Source organism: Emydura macquarii, unplaced genomic scaffold (genome assembly GCF_026122565.2).
Source record: "Emydura macquarii macquarii isolate MOO-44397 ecotype Brisbane River unplaced genomic scaffold, CSIRO-AGI_Emac_v2 contig_1348, whole genome shotgun sequence".
NCBI lineage: Eukaryota > Metazoa > Chordata > Testudines > Chelidae > Emydura > Emydura macquarii.
In genome coordinates this window covers 23965358-23988231 of record NW_027131485.1, presented here as the reverse complement: position 1 = coordinate 23988231, position 22874 = coordinate 23965358, and the positions used below count along the sequence as shown (strand labels likewise).

General features: G+C 45.6%; 1 protein-coding gene across 1 annotated transcript in view; it reads left to right on the top strand.

The window, feature by feature from the left end:
* The first annotated feature begins 641 nt into the window (after window positions 1-641).
* Window positions 642-22874, top strand: part of LOC137155244 (ankyrin repeat and fibronectin type-III domain-containing protein 1-like) — a 508614-nt gene continuing 486381 nt past the window's right edge. Inside the window, exons 1-2 of the mRNA XM_067551451.1 lie at window positions 642-661; window positions 6515-6661. The gene's annotated coding sequence lies outside the window, so the exon portion shown is untranslated. The remainder of the gene's footprint in view (window positions 662-6514; window positions 6662-22874) is intronic.

Below are 22874 nucleotides of genomic sequence, written 5' to 3'. Positions count from 1 at the left end.
GTCCAGGGCCCCATTTTCCCTACGGCTGGCCTGCTCAAACAGCAGCCTACACACTGTACATAGGGAGTGTTCTGGATTACTGGGTATGCTGTTCAATGTATAGTGGGCCCAATTTTGCTTGCATGTAAGATTACATTTAACAGCACCACTAGCAAGTCAGGTTACTCCAGATGTGTGATGTGGGCTGGCTAAGGTTACTCTGAGAACTGTAACTTCCCCTCAGTCTACATACAGTCCCTCTTATGTGCCTTCCAATATGCCCAGTTTGCTTTACTCCTCTACACATGCCTTTGGATTGATTTAACTCAAGGTGTGATTTTAAACCAGGCAAGAGGCTGCCTGGATGCTCTTACTTTAATTTAAACCAGGCTTATTTCAGTTTCTTATGTCAATCAAGGTTTAAGCTGAACTGAAGTAAGAGCATGGGCACAAGGTGTGCAGCACTGGTTTAAGTAAGCTGGAGTATAAGTAGTAAGTGTGTGTGTGTAGCCAACATGCAGTGCCCTGCCCCTCCGACTCTCCTGCCCTTGTCCCCAGCGCCCCCCTCGCCGCTTGGCGCTCGCAGCAGGGGATGGGCGGGGCCGCCCGCCTCTCGCTCCCTCAGAGAGGCCGGGCCGGGCCTGGAGGCAGCCGCCGGCCGTCCCGCCTCCTGCTTGTTTCGGTAAGGGGCTGCTGGGCGCCCGGGGCGCAGCCGGGGCGGGGAGGCTGTGTGGGCAGGGGCAGTTGGGGAGGGCGTGGAGCGGGGCAGGGCACGGGGCTGAGGACAGACGGCGGGCGGCAGGCAGGCAGGGTAGCCGCGCGCGGCATGGGACGCAGGGAGCAGCATAGCTGGGCATGCCGCGCCGGGCACCCTGTGAGTGGGTGGGCACCGCCCCGCCCCGCCCCGCCGCGCATGCCTGGGGGCCGGCCCGGAGAGGGCTGGGGGCTGTGTCTAACTGTGGCCGTGACCCGCAGCCCTGCTCTACTCTGCTCTGCTTTCTAGCCCGGCGCGGGGCGGGGGAGTTGAGAAGCCCGCAGGCAGGATCGGGAGCCCGGGGAGACAGAGGGAGCCGCTGCGCTGCCCTGGGGTTGGAAGCGGGGCGAGGCTGGAGCAGCGTTTCCGATCCCTACGGGCGGCTCGGCTCGTTGCCTATCCCGGCCGAGGCAGCTCCTGCTGCTTCCTCCCCTCGCTGCCGCTAAGGCGTCTTCCCACCCCATTCTCAGCCGCAGCTCGGAGCCGTTCAGAGCGCTGCCCCGTCTGGCTCGGCTCGGCCCGGCCCGGCCGGCCCGGCGGCTGTGCTTGCTCGGGGCACGATTGTGAGCCCTAGCTCTCGAGCCCCAGTGCAGTCAGGAGCACGGCGTTTTGGTCCCGATCCCGGTCCCAGCCCTGCTCTCGGTTCGGCAGCAAGTCTGCGCTGCGGAGGGTTCTTGTGGCAGGACAGGTTTGCTGCCTCCCAGCCCAAACCGTGCAGCGGGGAACATCCCGGTGGCCAGGCGGCGGGACAAGTGAGCAAGGCTGTCTGCTGTAACGAGCAGGGGGGAGGGAGATGTCGGCAGAATTTTACAGCATGTGTGGATTTTTTTGTTTGTTTGTTTGTTTGTTTTTTTTTACCATCTCTGACTCTTTTTAAGCGGGGGGGGGGGAAGGAAAGGAAGAGCAGCAGAAGGCATTTCCAAACTCTTCTGCACCTGAAGTGCTAATGTGGATTCCCTGATTTTCAATCCAAAACCAGATTCCTTTGGTCGCGGTACAGTAACTTACTGTTCATTGCTCTGGCATTCATTATTTTTTTTTTGGATTTTTTAAAAAACCATGGTGCATGTATTCCAATAGGCCATGCATTGCAAATATCTTCTGATTTTGGACTAGACTTTGCCTCTTATGCTTGGACTAGCTAATTGGACAGCAAAATGCAAACTGCAGGGGTAGGATTACTTAATGCTCTTGTAATGCTGTTTTGCTGTTCAGTTTCAGCTCTTTTGCATGAAAAGAATCTGCCCTGAAATAGCTTCTCACCCCATCATCCCAGTGTGGTAGGCGAGGAGGTGATCCCCGGTGGATCCCTCTGTGTAGAAGTCAGGATGCAGGCTGTGCAGTGAGTTTATTCCTCAAACAGCTTTATGCTTATTAGGTTTTTCGTTTTAAGAAAGGTTTCATTGTCTATACAACTAAATTGACATCACAGCAGATTTGCTTATTTGAGTGGCTTCTTCAGGAGGTCCTTAATAATTACAATGTGGCGTTTAGCACACTGGAATTTTTATTCATCTGACAGGTTAATTCTATCATTGGGGCTTAAATTTTTTAAAAAAGGATTTCCCTACAAAATGCAAGATCTGTTGAAGAGACAGTTCTGTAGTAAATGCTTGCTGGAAGCAAGCTGCTTTTTCATTCTTGTGAATAACTGTGATATTTTTTTTCAGGGTGTCTTATGTGAAGGGGAAATGTGGATTCTAGGGTGAAAAAAAGTTTACCTTCTACCTCAGTGTGATGAAGCATTTAGTTCTGTCTGGTTCCAGTGCAGGCCTTTTCTTTTTAGTTTGAGGTTGGATTGTTTTCAGGGTCTGTCTGAAACTTAGCTAGTCAAAACAGCAGAAGTGGCTTTCCTAGTAGTAGAATATGTTTAGATGCTCTTTCAGGAAGGCTGATTCTTGGATTTAGACAAGAAGATCTTTACATGTCTTTCAAAAAGAGGGGGTGGGAGAGTCTTAGAGCTTAGTTCCTTTAGGCTGCGATTTCATAAGATATTTAAGCACGTGCCCAATTTCAAGAAGTCCCCTTGGCCTCAGTACTTGGAGTTAGGCATATGCTTAAGAATAATGCTGAATGGGGTTCTAAAGGAACAATCAGTTATTTTGCAACTTCTTCTTCAGTTAATGCCAGTCCCTTATACAGGGTAGTTCAGCATTTCTTTTCTCTTGATTGCAGTATCTGGGCAAGAAACATTGCCCATGTTCTACAGAACCTTTATCATGACAGCAGGGGATTTTCTCATCCTTTCCCCTCCCCCTTTCAAACTTTCTTTGTCTCTGGGTGACAATTACTGCATTTAGGTAAGGAGGGAAGTCTTTCTCTCTCCTCCCCTCTCTGTATTGTAAATATTTTTACTCCTTTCTAACTCGTAACCCTAGAAATGATCGCCAGGACTGAGGAACATTGCCTTGTATGGTTTAATCCTGGGTTTCTCCTAGTTGTATCACTCCTACTTTTTCTGCATGGAGAATAGTTTCCCTGTACTCTACTTCTACAAAGTTTTTATTACCATGTTTAAGAAACTTGGAACTTGCTTTGTAGCCTTCCCTCCATCCCCAACCTGCCTCAAATGGTGGAGCTGTCACTAAATCAGAACTCTTTTTCCTTAGCTGGTCTCCATAGAGCTAGAGATGGGTCTAGCTGTGGCTTTTGCCCAACCAACATGGGTAATAGCAAAGAAGTTTGTGCAAATAACATTCTTGGATAATCTATTTGAAAAGTTTGTGTGCATGTGTTTGTGCCTAATTGGAGTTCTGAGGACATGACATATTCCATTGCATCCATAGATGGCAAAAAACCGCACAGTTATAACTATCAACCAAACGTTCCCCAGAAGTAGGAAGCTTGCAGCATTGGATATGTCCAGACACTGCTGCAGGGTGTCTGCACTGGAGAAGATATCACTTGCGCATCAGTAAAAGCCAGTAGGATGAAGTGGAATTCAGTAGAAGGGCTATAGGGTTTAGGGGAGGATAACAAATCTTGGGGAGAAACAGGAGCTTCTGTAGGAAAAGTGATGTGCTTTCCCAGAGAGAACAATTTCCTCACCTAGCATTCCGGTGCTGTACAAATAACAGTAGTTTTCTCAAATGAAAAATGCCAGCTGATATTGTTAAGGAGGAGCAAGCTGTATTTTCAATATTCACGTGAAAAATCACAGGGCTGTTAATGTTTTGTGTGTCCCTCAGGGATGATTAAATCAATAGCTAGAAGATATCCCTGGCATAACAGTTGTTGAGGCAATCAGTATTTTAATTAGAAACCCTTTCCTTCCAGTGATTTATAGCCTGAGGAATAAATTCTTTTTGGCTTTAACAATCTAATTTTAAAGAAGAGTAGTTGTCACTTGTGGAAGCGCTGTAATATTTTTTTATAACTGTCCACCTTGCAGCATCATTCATGTTGTGGATTGCTGTAGCACACTGTAGGGTATTGAATGGACACCAGCTCTGTAATATTCTGTATTTTTTAAATGGAGAAGGGAGTATTCATCCACTGTTCTATAACAGATCAGAAGGATCCATAACAGGTTTATAAATATAAATGTGGATTTTGTGGGGAGGAGGGGGACACATCACTTCTAATAGAAAACTAACCAAAAATGAAATGGACAAGCTCATCACTATCTTGCTGGACCTTGACTTTTAATGAAGCTGGCTGTGAGAACCGGGCCTGATGAGATGTGGAATTGTTGCTGGTGGGTTGCATAGCTGATGAGCTAGGATCTCAAGTGTTATGGCAGCCCTTTAATAGCTTTCATTTGTGAAATGGTTTAAACTTTAATTCTTCAGGGGTGGGATCCCCTTTCATGTCTGTTATCCTTTCCATTGTCCCTTTTTAAAGACATGTAACATGGGCCATTTAACCAATATGAGCATGAGTTTCCTTTGTCAAGGTGGGTAGAAGGTGGGTGGGATTCGGAAGTTGGGGATGTTGTTTCCACTGCATCACATTTCAGATCTGCTCTGGTTCTTGCTGATATTCTCTACCTTTTTCCAGTCCCGCCCCATCCTCAGGTGATAGGGCTTTTTATCCCCTGAGGCTGGGGAGGGACTGGAAAAAATTAACATCAAGCTGCTGTCTAGTTGTACACGTTGTAGTATATCTTTCCCTTCACCTAGAGCTTGTGTTGTGGTTGAAATAGGAATTCTTGGGCCTAGGCAGTGCAGGAGGGGTGGGGAAAAAAGATAGTAAGTCAGAGATGCACTTAGGTGTGCCTCATACTCCTTATGCATATAAACCACCTTCTGTATACAAGCCTTAGGTCACCAGGAATGCGGCAGTCCTCCAAGCAGGACTGAATGGGAGCTCTGAGTTGGGTTACCCTGAGATGTTGAGATCATCTTGAAACTGCCCAAGTGTCCCCATTTAACTGTCATGCAAAGATGAAAGCACTTCCTTCTTAAAGGAGGAGTCACAAGGCAGATAGATCCATACTCCTGCAGGGCTTGAAAAAATTAACAGATGGCTTCTAACAGGCTGTTACCAAGTTGAGGAGGAGGGTCCCCAGCCACATCCGAAGGCACGGTTTTGGTGCCATGTCTTCTGCTGAGAACTTTCTCAAACAGCAGTAGCAGTATGAAGTGGATGCGATTCTTGGGAGTTTCAGTGCTGTTCTTGGGTTCCCAGTGATATCTGAAACTGAAGATATCTTGGTCAGTTTCATTTTTGCTGCTGGACAAAGCTAGGAGCTGCAGCAGAGGCAATGAAGCTGGGAAGACAGTTGCAGACTTGGGAAGACAGAATTGCGTCAGTTTCCATTCTCTTCACATTCCTTAAGTGATTTATTTTCCACCCTTAAATAAAAGAGCTAGAAACATAGTTTTCATTTAAAAAAACGTTTTGCAAAAATTGATGACACTAAATTGGCTTGGTGGAGCCTGTGTATGGGAAACAAAACTCTGAGCCCCTCTGGGTTAGTCCCTCTGTTTCAGACTGAATGTAGGATGGATGTGGATGGCAGGGTTGAGAGGGAAATGAATGGTATTTAAGGAGTGTGCTTAAGGAGTGGGGCATAGAGAGAGAAGTGGCAATGGGCCAGTGTTGTTACTGAGCCCTTGTGGAAAGACTTAACGGTGGTAACTGAAAAGCAATTTGATGAAAAATGAAATTCTAAAAACTGAAAACAAAGGCAAGATCTACTAAAATTCAAATGTGGATTTGAAAAATTCTGTTGCATTCACAAAGCTGATCCACAAATATGAGTCCCATTGATTCAAATATTCGGCATAAGCATGGGAACTAAGTCAGTAGGTGGCTCTTGGTGTGCAAATTAAAAGAATGCTGATAAATTATTTCCCAATGTCCTTTCCCCCCCCGGCCATTTATGGGGGTCACTTCTGACTGTCTGGCTTAGTCTATTATTGAATCAAATCATGCCCCCTCTGCTCTGCCAACTTTAACATAGTAGTATGAATGTCCTTATTTTACTGGGTGCTCAGTGGTCATTGCAGTGAAGTATCTGAAAAAGAGAATGGGAGAAGTATTGAAATTATCGGTGGTCACTAAGTAAGGTTACCGCCCCCCTTCACCATACAGTTCCTAGCTCTCCATGCCATGGCATTATAACTTCCCAACACACCTCATTCCTGCTCTAGCAACCAATGTAAGAGCTGATATTCAAAGTAGTCTGTGATGTTTTAGCTGAGTCTCAACCAGCTGCTGCATTTGCCTACGTAATTGCGGCACTGTTTCTAGCTCAGCACTCTGTAAAGTGCTTCGGGGTTCCTGGAACATGGAAATTTTAATATCAAACCAGTTCTTATTCTATTGTATCTCCAGCTCACGACTGGCTATGACATCTCCTGGAGGCACCTAGTGCTCACTGGATGGATGAACTTCATGACTATGGACTGAAGAGTGATCTCCTTGGTGGAGCATGAAAAGCAGCCCTATAGAGAACTGCATACCTACTCTATCCCGCTGGCGGTAAGACTCCAGTTGAGTGGCTGCCTGTATTGCATTGTCTGTGTAGCATTAACAGTATGCAAGACACTTAACACAGGCCTTCAATTAATCTTTCTGTACTACTTCTTGGTTCCTCTGTTTATGAACTGGGTTTCCTTTTGCCTGCCATGTGCTGAAGCCTTGATAGAGTTGGAAGGCTGAAGTCAGCCAGTTCCCGCTGGAACTGGGACGGACTGGAACATCTAACCACTTTCTATGGAGGCTCACTGTGAAGGAAATTCAGGGACCTAGCATCACTGGTTAATGATCCTGAAGAGTGACAAATCTGACTGTTACTGACTGGCTAGGGATTGTGCTTTGATGTGTTTGGCTGGAAGGTGCTACAGAAAAGCAGAGAATTATTATTTAGTGTTGTGGTAATGTCCAGAGGACCCACTGTGCCAGATGCCTTACAGACACAGAGGAAAGCATGATCAATTTGTAACACACCATTTGAAAGAGTGAATGCCTTCGCTCCTAAAGATATCTGCTTCACTGGTGGTTCCATTTGTCGTCCTCTTCCTGAAAATGCATCAAATGTTGGCTTTAGATGATCCTGTTCCCATTTAGGGTGAGGATAGCATTGGAACTTCCCAGTCACTGTTACAGCCCTGCTCTCCAGTTCCACATACCTATCCCGTATAAAGGATCTGGCCCCATGCCTCATGAGGTCTGTGAAACTGAGAGGAATGCTGCTTGCACTAGGGAGCTGGCTTGGTGTACCAATCCTGCGCTGTACCATTACAGTGGGGTACAGTGATACATCTCCCCAATCCAGCCTCCTGGGAACCTCAGTTGACATGATATGTTGTTGTATATTTTTTAGACCTGGGAAGGCGCAGCCTTCTTTATCAATGGGGACATTTAATTGCTTAGGAATTGTTACACGGACGTTCCATATGAATTCCGCAAGGCTGTTTTCTGTTGTTTAGGATTATATGCAGCGTTTGCATGTAACGGTGTAACTGAGGCAAGATTACTGTTTTAATCAGGCTAATCTTCCAAGGACCAGAGGAGAAGTAGTATAATCTGGAGAGATGTCTCTTTATTTTAGTAATTAGAAAGGGATTGTTACCCTTGCACAAATCCTTTACATGTGAGAGGATTTTGACTCCAACGTATCTGATACTTTTTTTATATTGTGCCTGATTGAAAGGGGGAGTAGGAGAGCACTGTGGAATGATCAGCCTGACTTTGCTGAGCCTTTTCCCAGAGCTATTGGCAATGGTGTGAAAACCTAACGAATCCCTAAATGGAAAATATCCAATCAGATTTGCAGGGTCTGGTACAATTTTGAAAAATATCTTCTGTGCCAAGAGTCACCTTGTTTAAGTCCTGTCTAGTGTTGTCCCCTCCTCCACTGACTCAGCACAGAGCTCTACTGGGATGAAGAGTTGTCATGAGGGCAGCCTCAGTTGGTACCCACTTGCAATTCAGAGTGGCAAGTGTTGTTTCCATTTACTGTGAGAGCTGCTTTTGGTGAGGAATAGATCAATGTCTCCTAGATGAAACCACTCCAGCACTTTGAACAGTTAGTTCCTCCTGGTTTGCTCAATGCTTTCTCTGGTCTCAATGAGAGCACCAATCCTGGCTGCCTCCCAGAAGCGTAAAAGCCAAGAGATGCAGAAGTTGCATGATGCTGTTGTAGGGTTATTCTGTAATGAAGCCAGTCTGATCTGTGCTGATTAGCCAGGGTATTCAATAGCTACTGAAATGTCCACAATAAGGAGATGGAACAGTATGACTGACCACAGTTTTCTCAGGGGACTTCTCTGGCTTCAGAATGAATAGTTTAAATGGCTTTGAGGACTTTCCCTTCTGGAAAGATGCATTGTACATCCGGAGCAGCCTTGTTGAGACAAGAATTTTTAAAATCCCACTCAGAAATGATCAGGGCTTTGACTCTTTTTAAAGGGACACTGACAACTTCAAAAATGAGTTTAAAGCAGTTCCAGGCCCTCCCACTGCCAATTTCTGTGGTTATATGATCACATTTTCATACCTTAAAATTGCCCAAACTGCTTTTTTCTGTCTCCTCTTATTGTCAGAGTCCCACACAAACAGGAAAATGACTACATAAGGGAAACCATGAAAATGACTAGATGCGAAGTGCTGTCAAATGCACAAACTAGATCTCCAAATAGAGACCTTCCCCCTTTTTCCTTCTCTTTTCCTTACTTTTTTTAGGTGTTGCTTGTAACACTGGTATAGTTGGTGTTTCTCTGTTTTTTGTTTGAAGTTGATGGCATGTCCCTTTAAAAATTCCCCCTATGGTCGGTATCATCTTGTAACTCCAGCGGAGTCCAGTACTGGCTTCCTTCTTGGGGAGTTTAAGGAACTCACATAGGGTCAATTAGGAAGAGTCATCCTGCTTTCTCACTCGCAAGGTGTACTGTTCTTCATAGGAAGTTCTGATTGATTCAGGTTCTGATTAATGCTTTTGTTACCAGGTCTCTCTCCTTTCTAGTCTCTTTAATAGCTGATGTAATTGTGGGAGCCACATGGCCCTTTATCAGTGTATGCCACTGACCGACCAGTATTATTGCCTTGGGTCCCGTCGTGCCCCCCCTCCCTCCTCTCCCCAAATTTACAAGTGGAGTTTACTGTAGATAGGGTCCAATCCAAAGCTTACGGACATCAATAGGCTTTTGATCTGGCTCTTGGTACATATGAGTGAGTTATATGGAGTCCTGGCTGTGTCCTTTCCTTGTCAGGATCCTTAAGTGTCTAAATGGAATATTTGGTGTAGTAGTTAACCAGGGTGTCTCTTGCACTTTACCATGCTCTGTGAAATACTGTTCCAATGAAGGACTGTGTCTTCCATTTCCCAGTACAACTCAGGAGGTCTCTATGCTGTTGAATTAGTCCAAGAGAATTGATCCAACTGTTTTCAGGAATTAGGTGAGTGGTGTATCTTGGCAGGCCTGTGAATGCTCACTCTGAAGTCCTACCTACTTTGCTGAGGTGCAACATCTAGGGTCGCTAAGGCCGTGGCACAAAGCAATGTCAGGATGCTCCTAACGTTGCATGTATCTGCCTGCCCACCTAGTTAGAGGGTAAATGAGGAAACTCTCTCTCACTTGGGTTTTGAACGCCTGGAACCTGAATTTGGTTCCTTATTTTAGGAATTCTTTTCCTTTTAACCAGTGCAGGTTGAATCTTCACTGTTAAAACATAGGTGGCATCTCTGTGGTCACAGAAGGTATGTCTGCACTTTGGTCATCGGTGATTGCAGAGTGTGTAGACACACCCATGCTAGCTTTCATTTAGTTACCATGGCACTGAAGCAGTAAAGCTGAGCCAGCAGGTGTGTCAGTGAGGACTACACAAGCCCACCGGAACCCCAGATAATTTCTCAGGCTGCTGGCCCATGCTGCTGTTGCTGTCCTGGTCCAGCACCTGAGCTAGCTGGACTGAAGTTGGCTTGGGTATGTCTATGTGAGCTTCAGTCGCTCTATGATTGTGGTGTAGGCGATTAGGCGTACCAAGAGAAGCAGCTGCATTGGCGAAAGGCCCTCTTTACCAGGTTGCACTAACTGAGACAGAGCTAAGCATAGTTCGTATTTTCAACAATGCAAAGCTAAGTGTTGTGAAGTGTTTGCTTTCCCTTAGGGCAGTGCAGCAATGCTGATTACTGGTAGCTGACATGCCAAACCGAGATGGTATATGGAATAGCTCTTGCTGGTGCTACAACTTTGCCTTTTGTGTCTTCTTCTGATTCTGCTGGGTGTGGAATGTGAATTAGGAGGCTCAGATTTAAAACGCCAGCTAGAACTTCAGTAGCTGAGAATACTGGGCCAGGGAAGCTCAGAAGTACATGTAGATTCCCCATCTCTGTCTCGTGAGAGAGCTCAGTGATGTTTCTCAAGGAGACGGTTTCTTGCTGGAATCTTCTTTCCCCCTCCTGTTCTGGTTGAAAACTCCTGAGAATATTTCTGCCAAGATCTGCTCCAGTGGAACGCTTGCCTAGCGGCCCTGCCGGTCTGGTAAACTCCTGCTCTGGCTCAGTTTAGCCAGTTGCACCCCATACTGAATTAGAGGAACGGAGCATGGGGTGTTACTGGGGTCTGTGAACTGTCCTCAAAGTTCACATGGGTTGAACTTCTCTTCTGTGGGTTTACAAGGCAACCAAGACAGAAGGCCACTTTCAGCTTCAGGCTAGGGGTGCTGGTCAGTCAGTTCACCCAGGGTTTTGCTTGTCCAATAGGCAATAAGTAGTGAAATGTAAGTTGTCTAGGAAAATCCTGTTGCCCAGCAGACCAGTCTAATCTGCTTTTCAGCAGCCCCCAAGGCTGTGAAGCTCACATTGCTGTTGCCCACACTTAGTTTAGGGTGTCCATAGGAGGCTGTTTGTGAGTCCTTTAGTAGCAGATGTGCCAGTAATAATCCATTGGAAAGAGAAAAAAATACCAGTTAGCTGCATGACAAAAGTCATACTTGTTAGGAGATGCAAATCCAACTACAGGGATTTTACTGTCATGCAAACTTGCTCCTTTAATACTGCATGTCTGTTTTATAAAATCTCATTGAGAAGAAGAAAAAGAACTAGGGCTGAAAGCTCTGAAGAGACTTAATGAACAGCAGCTGGATCAAGTCAGGACTCTGGTGCTTTATTTAAAACTGTATGTAAATGGTGGAGTGAAGGGAGCTGTCTAGTTGCTTCACTGTGAGTGTGATGTTCCTGCCTTTTCTTCTATGGATCCACAAATAATTAAAGCTGTATATGTAAGAGGGAGAGAATCCTCTAGAGGTAACTGTGAGCTGTAAGGAATCCAATTTTAGTGATGCAATATGGCAGTTGCCAATTGCTCACATGCATTTCAGTGGACTTGCACTCCTTTTATAATGAAACTTCATTTCACAGCAATGGTTCCACTGTTCTAATCTCTGATGAATGCAGTGCTTAATATACACCATTCGGTGTTAAATGCTGCGTTCCACGGGGATTATCACATCCTCCATCACCCCTCTTTGACATGTCTATACACAAGGTGTACTGCTTTAACTATAGTTAAATCCACTCCATGGAGCAGTTGCAGTTATATGGGTATAAAGGAGCTTATATTGGGTAAAGTTGTTTCCACATGAGATGGAATTGTTTTTTTTGTTTTTTTTGTTTTTTTTAAATCAAAAATGACACATGAATGTTTCCTCCTTTCCCAGCCCTTCTCATCCTTTTGTGGCCCAACTTGATGCAAGGATTTAAAATCACACTTAATGTATCCCTAGTCCGGGAATTAATGTGTCTAAGGTCAGATATCCTGAGCTATAAATAACTACATATATACTTTGTCATTACAGAGCTAGGATACCAGCAATTAGAGAACATTTGTGTGTAGCACTGGTAGGTTGTGATATGTTAGACCTTAAATTTATGACGTTGTTGCATAGGAATTGCCATACGGGATGAGACCCCCAGGTCCGTCTTGTCTAATAGTGATCAGCACCGGCTGCTTCAGAGGAGGTTGTAACCCTGCAGTAGGCTGATGGAGTGGTTATCTGCTCAACAGATTAATTTCCATCCTGGTCTGTAATAGTTAGAGATGGACTTAACAGCTGAAGCATGAGGTATCCTATCCCTTCCAGAATGTTTGTTACTAATTACGATAATGCTAGATTTTCTTGATGTCCTTAGAAATGTTCAGTCCTGTTATGAATCGTAAATTCTTGGCTTCAATAGTGTCCTGTGGCAATGAGTTCCACAGTCTAATTGCACATCATGTGAAAAAGTATTTCCTTTCATCTGTTTTGAATTTCCCATCTTTTAATTTAAGTGACTGTCCCCTTGTTCTTGTGTTATGTGACAGGGAGAAGTGTGCACAATAAAGCCCTTTTAGATATATTTTTTAGCAGTTCAAAAATATGCTGTAATATTTGTCCGTCTGAGGGCTGTGTGGAAACCAAGACAACTTGTCTTAAAAAGTAGCAGGATTAAAAGCAATGATACCAATTTAAAAAAGTTAAATCCTAATAAACTTCCAAAAACATGGTGCAAACACTTTATGGCTGCAATTTTCTGGTCTGCACACAGTTATACTGATTTAATTAAAAGTTGTGATATTTTTTTAAACCAACATAATAATAAATCAGTGCAACTTTGTATGTGGGTACTGTTAAATCAATGTAAAATTGATTTGTATCAGGTTTTCTTGTCTCTACAGTGACAAACTAAAATGATGTAAACCACAGTATGCTGATGTCTGTCCACACAGTGGTTTTCACTGGTTTAACTAATCTGATTAAATACACTGATGCAAGCTTGTGTGTAGACAGACTTGATGGAATGTGGAGACCTAAAATTTTGTAACTCATTAGTGATACCCGCGTAACTGTTTCTGCTGCTTGTGGATAATGTAGCCATTGCAACCAGGGTGGATTGATTTTCAACCAAGGCATTTTAAATCATCATTTGAATCACCAGGTGGAAAGCCTTGATTTAAATCATCAGTTGTAACCAGCTTTTCCATTTGTACTTCAGTTATTTTCTAAAGAGAGATGCATTCTCATTGGTAGATATTTAACCATTAAAACATGTTCATTTGCAACTAAATAGAGCCTTTATGCTATATTTGGTACATATTTGCTACAATATACATTTATTTAAGCAATTATATACCGGTAGCTTAATATTGTTAGTCTTAATGATTGTACATTTTTAGTATATTAGAAAATGGTGAGTGATATTACTTATTTACTAGATAATTAACTTTTTGCTCATGAGTTGTCAAGCTGCATTAGTATGGTAAATGAAATTTAATGAAATAAAAACAGCTTTTATTTTTTTTATTTGTATTCAACAAAACAATTTTAAATGCATTGGATACATAAACTTCTTTTATCAAAATATGTTTCAACTAAATTATAAGACGTTTAGGCCTTAACATATTTTGTATTCAATTCAGATTACATCTTAAACAGATTTATTTTTAAAAAGAAAAACTCTTATTATTTTAAACTGGAATTATTTTATTATTTAAATACAAAAAAGTCTTTTTTTGGGGGGGGGGAAATCATCAGTTTTTACCCTCCCTGGATGAGGATCTCAGCAGAAGAAGCCTCATCCGATTTAAGGCCATGTTTACACTACAAAGTTAAATCAACTTAAGTTACATCTATGATCATAAGCCACTTTAATTACATGGGTTGTGCACATCCACACAACGCTCCTTGTGTCGGTGGAGCACATCCATAGTTGTTGCTCTTGCATCGACAGAGAGCACTGCATTGTGGGTAGCTATCCCATTGTGCAACTCGTCACCATCTGCAACTGGGAGCTCTGGGGATCGCAATGTATCATGGGGGCGTGCTCACCATCCCGTAATGCATTTCTTTCCATCCCATTATTCCATGGACTTCCAACTTCATTTTGCGCCTCTTTTCAACAGCCCTTGTAAACTGTACATCCGCCATCTCTGCCTGACAGCATGGATCCTGAACTGCTGACCAATCTTGTGAGAAGCGTTATGAGCACAACATGGCTGGTTCTGCTGTATTTCATGATCTGCACAATGGAGACTGATTCAGTGATGCCTGCCCTACTGTCTGCCATGGAAAAAAATAATTCAGGATTGCTACTGGCATTCATGAAGCAGCTGCACATGGTAGACCATTGATACTGGGCTTGAATGGTGGAATCGCATCATGATGCATGTATGGGATGATGAGCAGTGGCTGCAGAACTTTCAGATGCGCAAATGCACCTTTCTGGAACTGTGTGCAGAACTCACTCAGCGTTGCGGTGCAAGGACACCGGAATGAGAGCTGCCCTCTCTCTGGAAAAATGAGTGGGAATCGCTGTGTGGAAGCTGGCAACTCCACCCTGCTACTGGTCAGCTGCTAATCTCTTTGAAGTTGGAAAGCCCACCATGGGGGTTGCGGTGATGCAAGCGTGCAGGGCCATTAATCGCCTTCTGCTACAAAAGACTGTGACTCTTGGTAATGTTCAGGAAATAATTGATGGCTTTGAAGCAATGAGATTCCCTAACGGGAGGAGAAAGTGTAATGCAGGGCAGGGAAGTGGCAGCATAAACTGTGGTGGGGGGATAGATGGAACACATTTCAATTTTGGCCCCAGACCATCTTGTGACAGAGTACATCAGCCGAAAGGGCTAATTCTCTGGGTCGTGCAGGCACTGGTTGATCACTGGCCCATTTTGCTGACATCAGTGCAGGGTGGTCAGTAAAGGTGCATGATGCACACATCTTTTGGAACACTGGAGTGTGTAGAAAGCTGCAAGCAGGGACTTTCTTTCCAGATGAGAAGATTCTAGTGGGGTATATGGAAATGCCCCCAGTGATCCGGAGGGACCCCGCCTACCCTTTACTTCCGTGGCTAATGAAGCCTTACCCTGGGAACCTGGACAGCAGCAAGGAGAGCTACAATAAAAGGCTCTGCAGGCGCTGAATGACTGTTGAATGTGCTTTTGGCAGATTAAAAGGCTGCTGGTGTTGTCTTTTTGGCTGTTTAGACCTCAGTGAGGAAATATTCCGATGGTCATTGTGGCCTGCTATACTCTGAAGTGAAGGGGCAAATGTTTCCCCAGGGCTGGAGCACTGAGGTTGATCAGCTGGCTGCTGATTTTGAGCAGCCAGATACCAGAGCAATAGAGGGGCACAGCAGGTGGCTATTTGAATCAGGGAGGCTTTGAAGGAACATTTTGATAGACTCCCATTAATGTGTCTTTGTGTAATGCATTTGGCCAGGCAATGTTTACTGCTGCCTATAATGCTTGTTTCCTGAGTGTTAATTGTACTGAGCAAATACTCCTGTCTGTGTTTGAATGTTAGCACTGACCAAGGCGTGTGTGACACAAATAAAGACTCATTTTATTTCAAAGACTCAAGTTTAATAACAGGCCAAAACACAAATGTTTGGTTAAACAGGGGACATGACAATGAGGAACAGTCTTTCAGTTAGGGCTCTCACAGTTGTGTGTAACTCCAGCTTTCATTGTGAAACCAGTCCCTAGGCGTGGAGTGCATGGGGTACTATGAGGGACTGGGAACACATGAGGAATGTGGTGGAGGAGTTTGGGGAAGGCATGGAATGGAGTTCTGTATTGGCTGCAGGGGGAATCATGCACGGATGTGCTCAGATTGCAGTGTAATGAGATACTTTAGCATCTCTGTCTGGCCTTCCAGGAGCTTTATCATCTGCTGTTGCCCTGTGTCCTTTCCAGGCTGTCCAGCCTGAGTCTTTCATTAATTATGTCCCTCCACACTGTTGTTTCACTATGTGCTGTATCTGTTGACTGCAGGATTTCACGGAACAAATCCTACTTACTCTTCCTGGTTCTCTGCCTTAAGTGATGAAGACACTCTGCCAGTGTGGAGGAGTGGGTCCTTAAGGGCACATGTGTAGGAGCCACATCCCTTTCTTTTCTCTATCCCATCCCACTTCCTCTTCCCATTCCATCCCCTTCTTTCCCCTGCCCCATCCCACTATCCCTTCCCCCGGCCCCACTCCACCCCTCCGTTACCTTGCCCCTTGGTGGGTATTCACCCTTCTACAGGATAGGGGCAGGCACTAGGACCCAGGAGGCAGTGTCCAGCTGTGACCTACAGCACAAGGGAAAAGCTGCTTCCTCCAACTCCCTGGGAGCTGAAATGGGAGGGGGGGGGGCGGGAAGGGAGGGAACAATATGGGAAAAACATTTCCCCCCCCCCCCCCCCCTGGGCAGAGGAGCAGAGCAAGCCCTGCAGGGCAACTTGGTGCTCTCAGAAATGGGGGGAGTGGCATCTGACACTGTGTTACTCCCCCCCCCCCCCATGCCTTGCCTCTGTTTGGGGGGGCAATGCCCCCCTGCAGCCCTCAAACTATGCCATGACTAAATGTCAGCTTACAGGGGTAATCACAATCAGCCCTCCTGCCAGGTGCGTGGGAAGAGCTTCAGCTCAGTTTCAGAGAGAGAGAACTGGCTCCCAAGGACCCACACTGCCCCGGGGATGGGGGGGATCCTGTCCGCCCCTGCCCCCACCCCTCTGTGCTTGCCCCCAGCCCCTGCTTAGCTCCAGGGACCATCCCACCTCCATGCTCTTGCCCCCGGCTCCTGCCCTGCTTAGGGCCCGACTCCTTTCCCCATTATGCTCTGCTGTGGGGCCCACAAATATGTTTGATGCCAGGCTCACAAAAAGTTAATCTGGCCCTGGCCAAGATGGGACAAAGAGTGGTTTGTGAAAAGACTGTTCTGAAGGTTGGTCCCCTTTTCCCCAGGCTCAGGCAATCAAACCTGGTATCTCACTCCTAAGGGTAATCCAGGATGCAAGGGCACATCTTCTGCATGAGTTTGGCTTCTGACCGGCTTCATCTCCTGCTCACCTGTGTGGTGCTCTGGTCCCTGTAGAAATAATTGCCAGGTGATGCATCAAACGTCCCTATAGCAGGGGGAAAAATAAGGCAGCTCTGCCAAGGAACCTTCGGCAGGTGATTGCACAAGAGGAAACCTTCCTGTAGGTAGAGATCTCTATGGAGGATTCCTGGAACATCCCTGTGTACAATAACAAACTTTTTTCCGCCAGGCCCCCACTGCACAGATGCACAGGCTCTGTTAATTTTTGTCCCTTATCCCTCCTCTACCATATAACACTGTATGTGAGAGCTCAGTCGCCTCTCTCTGTGCCGTATCAAAGCAAAATGAGCACTGGTTCTTTCCTCTCTTGCGTCGTGGACGCTGAAGTGCTGGGACTTACTAGAGTCCTCTGGAGTAGAAAAGAGGTCCTGACTTGCCATGCCACCAGCTCCACATCCTCCAGCTCCACTTCCTCGACCACCACTTTGTCGTCAGGGTTGAGTCTGCCGATAGCTGCTTCCAGTCCCCTGAAGCATCCACAGGGCGCTTGGCAGTGGAGGTGGGGTCTCTGCCAAGGATCTGTGCAGTTCCTTACAGAAGTGGCATGTCTTCGATGCGGCACCAGAGAGACAGTTAGCCTCTCTTGCCTCCTGATATGCCTGCCTCAGTGCCTGGATCTTAGCATGGCACTGCTGCATGGCCCTTTCGTGTCCCTTCTCCACCATGCCACTAGCAACTAGCCTGTAGGTATCAAAGTTCCTACCGCTGGTGCAAAGCTGTGACTGCACAGCCTCCTCTCCTCATGGACTCAGCAGATCCACTACAGAAAGCCGGCATGGGGTCAGTTGGGAAGACGTTGTGTAAACCTGCCTACCAAGCAAACAGGAAGAGGAATTTCAAAAATTCCTGGGCCTTTAAACAGGGGAGGGCCACATACTATGTACCTTCAGGGCAGCGGAGTTCAAACTGCTGAGCAGAGTGGTCAGGATGGGCATTGTGGGACAGCTCCTGGAAGCCAATTAGAGCGATATAACCACTACACTGACGCTGCATCGCTCTCACTACGCCGCAAAAAGTGCTCTGCTGCTTTCTAGGGGCTTTCATTTTGTTGGCATAGTGGGAGAGTTAAATCAACAGGAGGAGCGTTGCAGTGTGTTACACCTCCACTGTTTTGTAGACAAAAGCTGACTTTTGTTGACATGACTTTAATGTAGACAAGGCCTAAGCAGTATTGGTGACAGCGGACATCTGTCTAAGGCAGGGGTGTCCAAACTTTTTTCACCAAGGGCCATATGCGATAAAATACACAAACAGCCGGGCCACTCACTCGAGATGAAGTACGTATTGCCTCACCTGGTTTATTTAAGTAAACTAAATCAATCAGCCTACAACACTGCTTTTCATGAATGGGATTTTTTTTTTAGAACAAGAAAGGTTGGCAGTTCATTCTCAAAACAGCTGCCTCTGATTGCTTCTGGATGGTGGTCCTTCTTGACAGACCTGGAGGGGGTGGGGATATAAAATAAATTATATACTATATTTCAAGCTTGTTATGCAAATAAGTTTGGATTGTCAACAGATCAACTAATATTTGTTTTAAAAATGCTATCAACATAAAATGATTACATTTATTAAGTAATAGGGCTTAATAACACATGGAACGTGTAATATATTTTGAACTCAGGGGAACACGGTTGCGCTCAGTGGGAACAATGAAGTTGCGCTTTGGCCTGCAGGATTGCTGGCAGGTCCGGAGTCAGTTTTGTGGTTGAGATGCGAAGAACGTCACAGAGATGGTCGTTGGTCATTTTGGTTCTCAATCTGCTTTTGTTCAGCGTCATCAGAGAAAATGTTTGTTCACATATGTATGTTGAGCCGAACAGACTCATCATTCTTTTTGCGTGGCGTCTCATCAGAGGAAACTTGGCTTCTTCCAAGCTCCGGTAGAAGTCAGGTAAGGAGAGAAGCTGATGTTGATTCTTCAGAGAATCATCACACTGCATTTCTATAAGTTCTAATTGCAGACTCTCTTCCACTTCTTCTGCATTTATCATGAAGGGAGTCGCGAACAGCTTGATATCGTTCTCAATGGTAGAAAAATCTTGGAAGCGCTGAGAAAATTCTGTCATGAGAGATGTGATCACAGACACATATTTCCCCTTTTTATCAGTGAGATCGGCCTTTGGAAACGCAGATCTGATTTCGGACAATGTGGGGAAGTGCACGACATTGAAGGTGCGCAACTGTGCCTCAAACAGTTGGAGCTTCACACAGAATGCTTTCATGTGTGCGTGAAGCTGCGGTACGAGTTGGTCTTTGCCTTGTAGGTTTTTGTTGAGTGTGTTGAGGTGTTCAGTGAGATCAACTAAAAACGCCAGGTCTGCCAACCATAGAGGGTCACTCAGCTCGTGAAGAGGTCGGTCCTTTTCTTTCAAAAACTGGTCGATCTCTGATCTCAGAGAATAAAACCGCCAAAGCACGGAGCCGCGACTTAGCCAGCGCACTTCTGAATGGTAGAGCAGGTCCCCATATTCAGCATCAACGTCAGTTAAGAAAGTTTGAAATTCTCTGTGGTAGAGTGCTCGTACTCGAATTATGTTTACCGTTAAGCTGCACTGTCTTGGCACAGAGTGCTTCTTGGTGGATGATACAGTGCATTTTAACTGCCTCACCTCCGCTCTCCTGCACCTTGGCACACACCATAGAGGCCATTCCTTTGCGCTCGCCTGTCATAGCTGGAGCTCCATCCGTTGTAACTCCACACAACTTGTCCCATTTAAGTCCTATCTTGTCAATTGCATTTGACACAGCTTCAAAAATGTCTTTACCCGTTGTTGTGGTATTTAGACTGCTGAGATCAAGCAGCTCCTCCGTAACGCAAAAGTTATTGTCAACTCCCCGCAAAAAAATTAATAACTGTGCGGTATCTGTGGCATCTGTGCTCTCATCACATGCAATGGAGTAGAAATCAAAAGCACACGTTTTGTCTGACAGTTGAAGTTTTATGTTGGCTGACAAGTCTTCGAATCGCCGCACAACTGTGTTTCTTGATAGGCTAATGCTGTCGAATTCTTGACTTTTTTCTGGGCACATTATTCCTGCGACTTTAGTGAGGCACTGTTTTATGAATTCACCATCTGAAAAAGCCTTCCCATGCTGGGCAATGAGTTGAGCCACCTCATAGCTGGCTATTGTGGCATTTTCTTGAGTTTTTTTGGCACAGGAAAAATACTGTTGTTGAGCTAGCAAGATAGTTGTCATCTGCTTAACCTTCTGTTCTCGTTCCACACCAGTGTAGGACATGTAGGTCTGATGTTTGGTTTCGTAGTGTCGTCTTACATTGTACTCCTTCATCACTGCGACACTCTCATTACAAATCAAACACACACACTTCCCCTTGACTTCCATAAAGAAGTATTCATTTTCCCACCGTGTCTGAAATTTTCTACACTCACTTGCTATCTTGCGTTTCTTTGGTGTTGTCATTTTCAGTGCGCTGTGGCAAAATTTTTCTTTCCTTAATTTTGTTTTGTAGAGGAACTGCCTTGATCAACTCAGTAGCTCCACCTAGAGTTAAAACCAAGAAGTGCAATACCGCCAGGTTTCATGTGCGGGCCATATTCTGGTATATTTTTGGAATTTGCTGCGGGCCAATTTTTAAAAATGGATCGCGGGCCGCAGTTTGGACACCCCTGGTCTAAGGATAATGGCTGAATCAGCAGAGTAGAACTGTAGAGCCGAACAGTAGAGACCTAGGCTATGTCCACCCTACCACTTATGTCAGTATAACTTATATCGCTCAGGGGTGTGAATAAGCCACTCCCCTGCGTGACATAAGTTACACCGACCTAAGCACCCGTGTAACCAGCACTATGCTAGTGGGAGAGCTCCCACCGATATCGCTACCGCCACTCATTGGGGTTAGGTTAACTAAGACCTTGTCTGCTTTAACACTTATGCTGGCAAAACTTTCATCGCTCATGAATATGAAAAAACACATCCCTGGGCGACACAAATTTTGCCGGCATAAATGCTAGTGTGGACAAGGCCTAAGTTGATGGGAGAGCTCTCTCCCCTTGGCATAGAGCGGCTATACTAGAGCGCTTACAGCTGCATCGGCATAAGCTCTCTAGTGAAGCTGTAGCCTTAAATTTAAAGAGTCTCTCAATGTCCCTTACCACACGAGGGGCTCCAAAGTGTCCTGTGGTCATTTGCTGCCCCTGCTCCTTTTAAATTGGCTGGTCAGTGACAAATCTGCAGCTGTGTTGATAAGAGTTTGGGGGGTGGGGGAGAGGATGTTAGTTCATGGTTGAGAATCGCACCAGGATTACAGATGCCGGATGCAAACCAGAGGTCTGGGTCCAGGAAGGAAATGGAGGCAATGCAGCTGTGCTTGAGGATGCTATGCCTGCCTTTGAAAAGCACTTGTGTCTCCTGAGACATTTAGGTGCAGGAAGCAGCGATGAAATCACAAGTTTACTTGACTTGGTCTAGGCATCGAGTAGTCAACAGTGTCAGCATGAAAGGGTAGTTCAGATTAAAGGTGGAGATAAGACAAACAAATGCTTTTATCGTGTATCTCCTATAAAGCAGTGGCTTGCTCCGATACATTTATAGAGTGCTATTCAGCCTGCATGCCAGCTGCCATGCAAATGAGCTGGTAAATATTTATTTAACACAAACAGCATTCATGCCTGAGCTTCCCTGTTGCTGAGACTGGGGTCTTTCCCTCTTATTGAGCATGAACCTAAGGCCTTGTCCACATTCAAAGTTCCGCCAGTTTAATGAAGACCAGATCTACACTGTAAACTTCTGCCAGGATATCTCTATCAGTGAGGTGTGATCTGTGGCCAACATAGCTGTGCTGGCAAAATCCCCTAACATAGATATGGTTATATCAGCAATGCTGTACTTTTGCAGGGATAGTTTATTTCACTCAGCGGAGGGCCCGGAATAAGCTAGACCAGCAAAGGTGCAGTTTTGCTGGCGTAAATTGGGTCCACACTAGGTTTGTGAGTATCGTATACCCGTATGCTATATTGGCAAAGCATTCCTAGTGTAGACGTGGCCTACGGATGTGTTTTTTTTTTTTTTTTTTTTTTTTTTTTTTTTAAACCGATTTTAATCAGTCCAGTGTAAAAAAACCTTGTGTGGATGCTTTTAATTTGGTTTAATCCTGGTTTATATCAATTTAGCTTAACTTGACAAATCTGATTGTGTGCAGGCAGGGTTTTACCCAGTTTAACTAGGCTGTTTTAATATTTAGACTGTGAAAGTTTGAAATTAGGCAGGGCTTCAGGCTCTGAACCCATGAGGGAGCCCCAGGAAAATCTTGGACGTTTGAAACACCAAAGCTGGCTGGTGGATGCTGGTGCCCGTGTGAGAGTGCTGCGCCACTTCTTGGAGTTGTTTGTTCATGGCCACCGGATTAAGGAAGGCTCGCTTTGCCCATCTCTGTAGAGGGGTCTCGTGCAGCCCTGAGATGTGATGGGGTAGAAATCCTACGATAGTTAACTGTGGCTTAACAGGAGCCAGAACCCAGGGAGCCACCGGAGGGGTGTTGGGCATAGTGGTGGGGAGGAGTTGGCCCTTGTGAAGGAAGGTGCACAGGGCAGTGCGAGAGCTGCCTGAGGAAGGCCAGGGAGATGACTCAGGAGAAAGGGAGCTGGGAGTTTCTTCTCTTGGGCTAAAGCCTGAGGGAAGCCTGAGAGTCCTGAAGGCTGGAGCCAGAATGGAGGGTCCTGGGGCAGAGGCAGGTTGTCCCAGTCACAAAGGAGATAGAGGCTGTGAATCCCCAGAGGCTTCGCTGTCACCGCCAAATGGGCATTTGAAGGGCTTCAGGAAGAGTGGGAAGCACTCTTCAGTCCCTCTCTGGGCATTACGAAGTGGGGATTCCCGGATGCTCC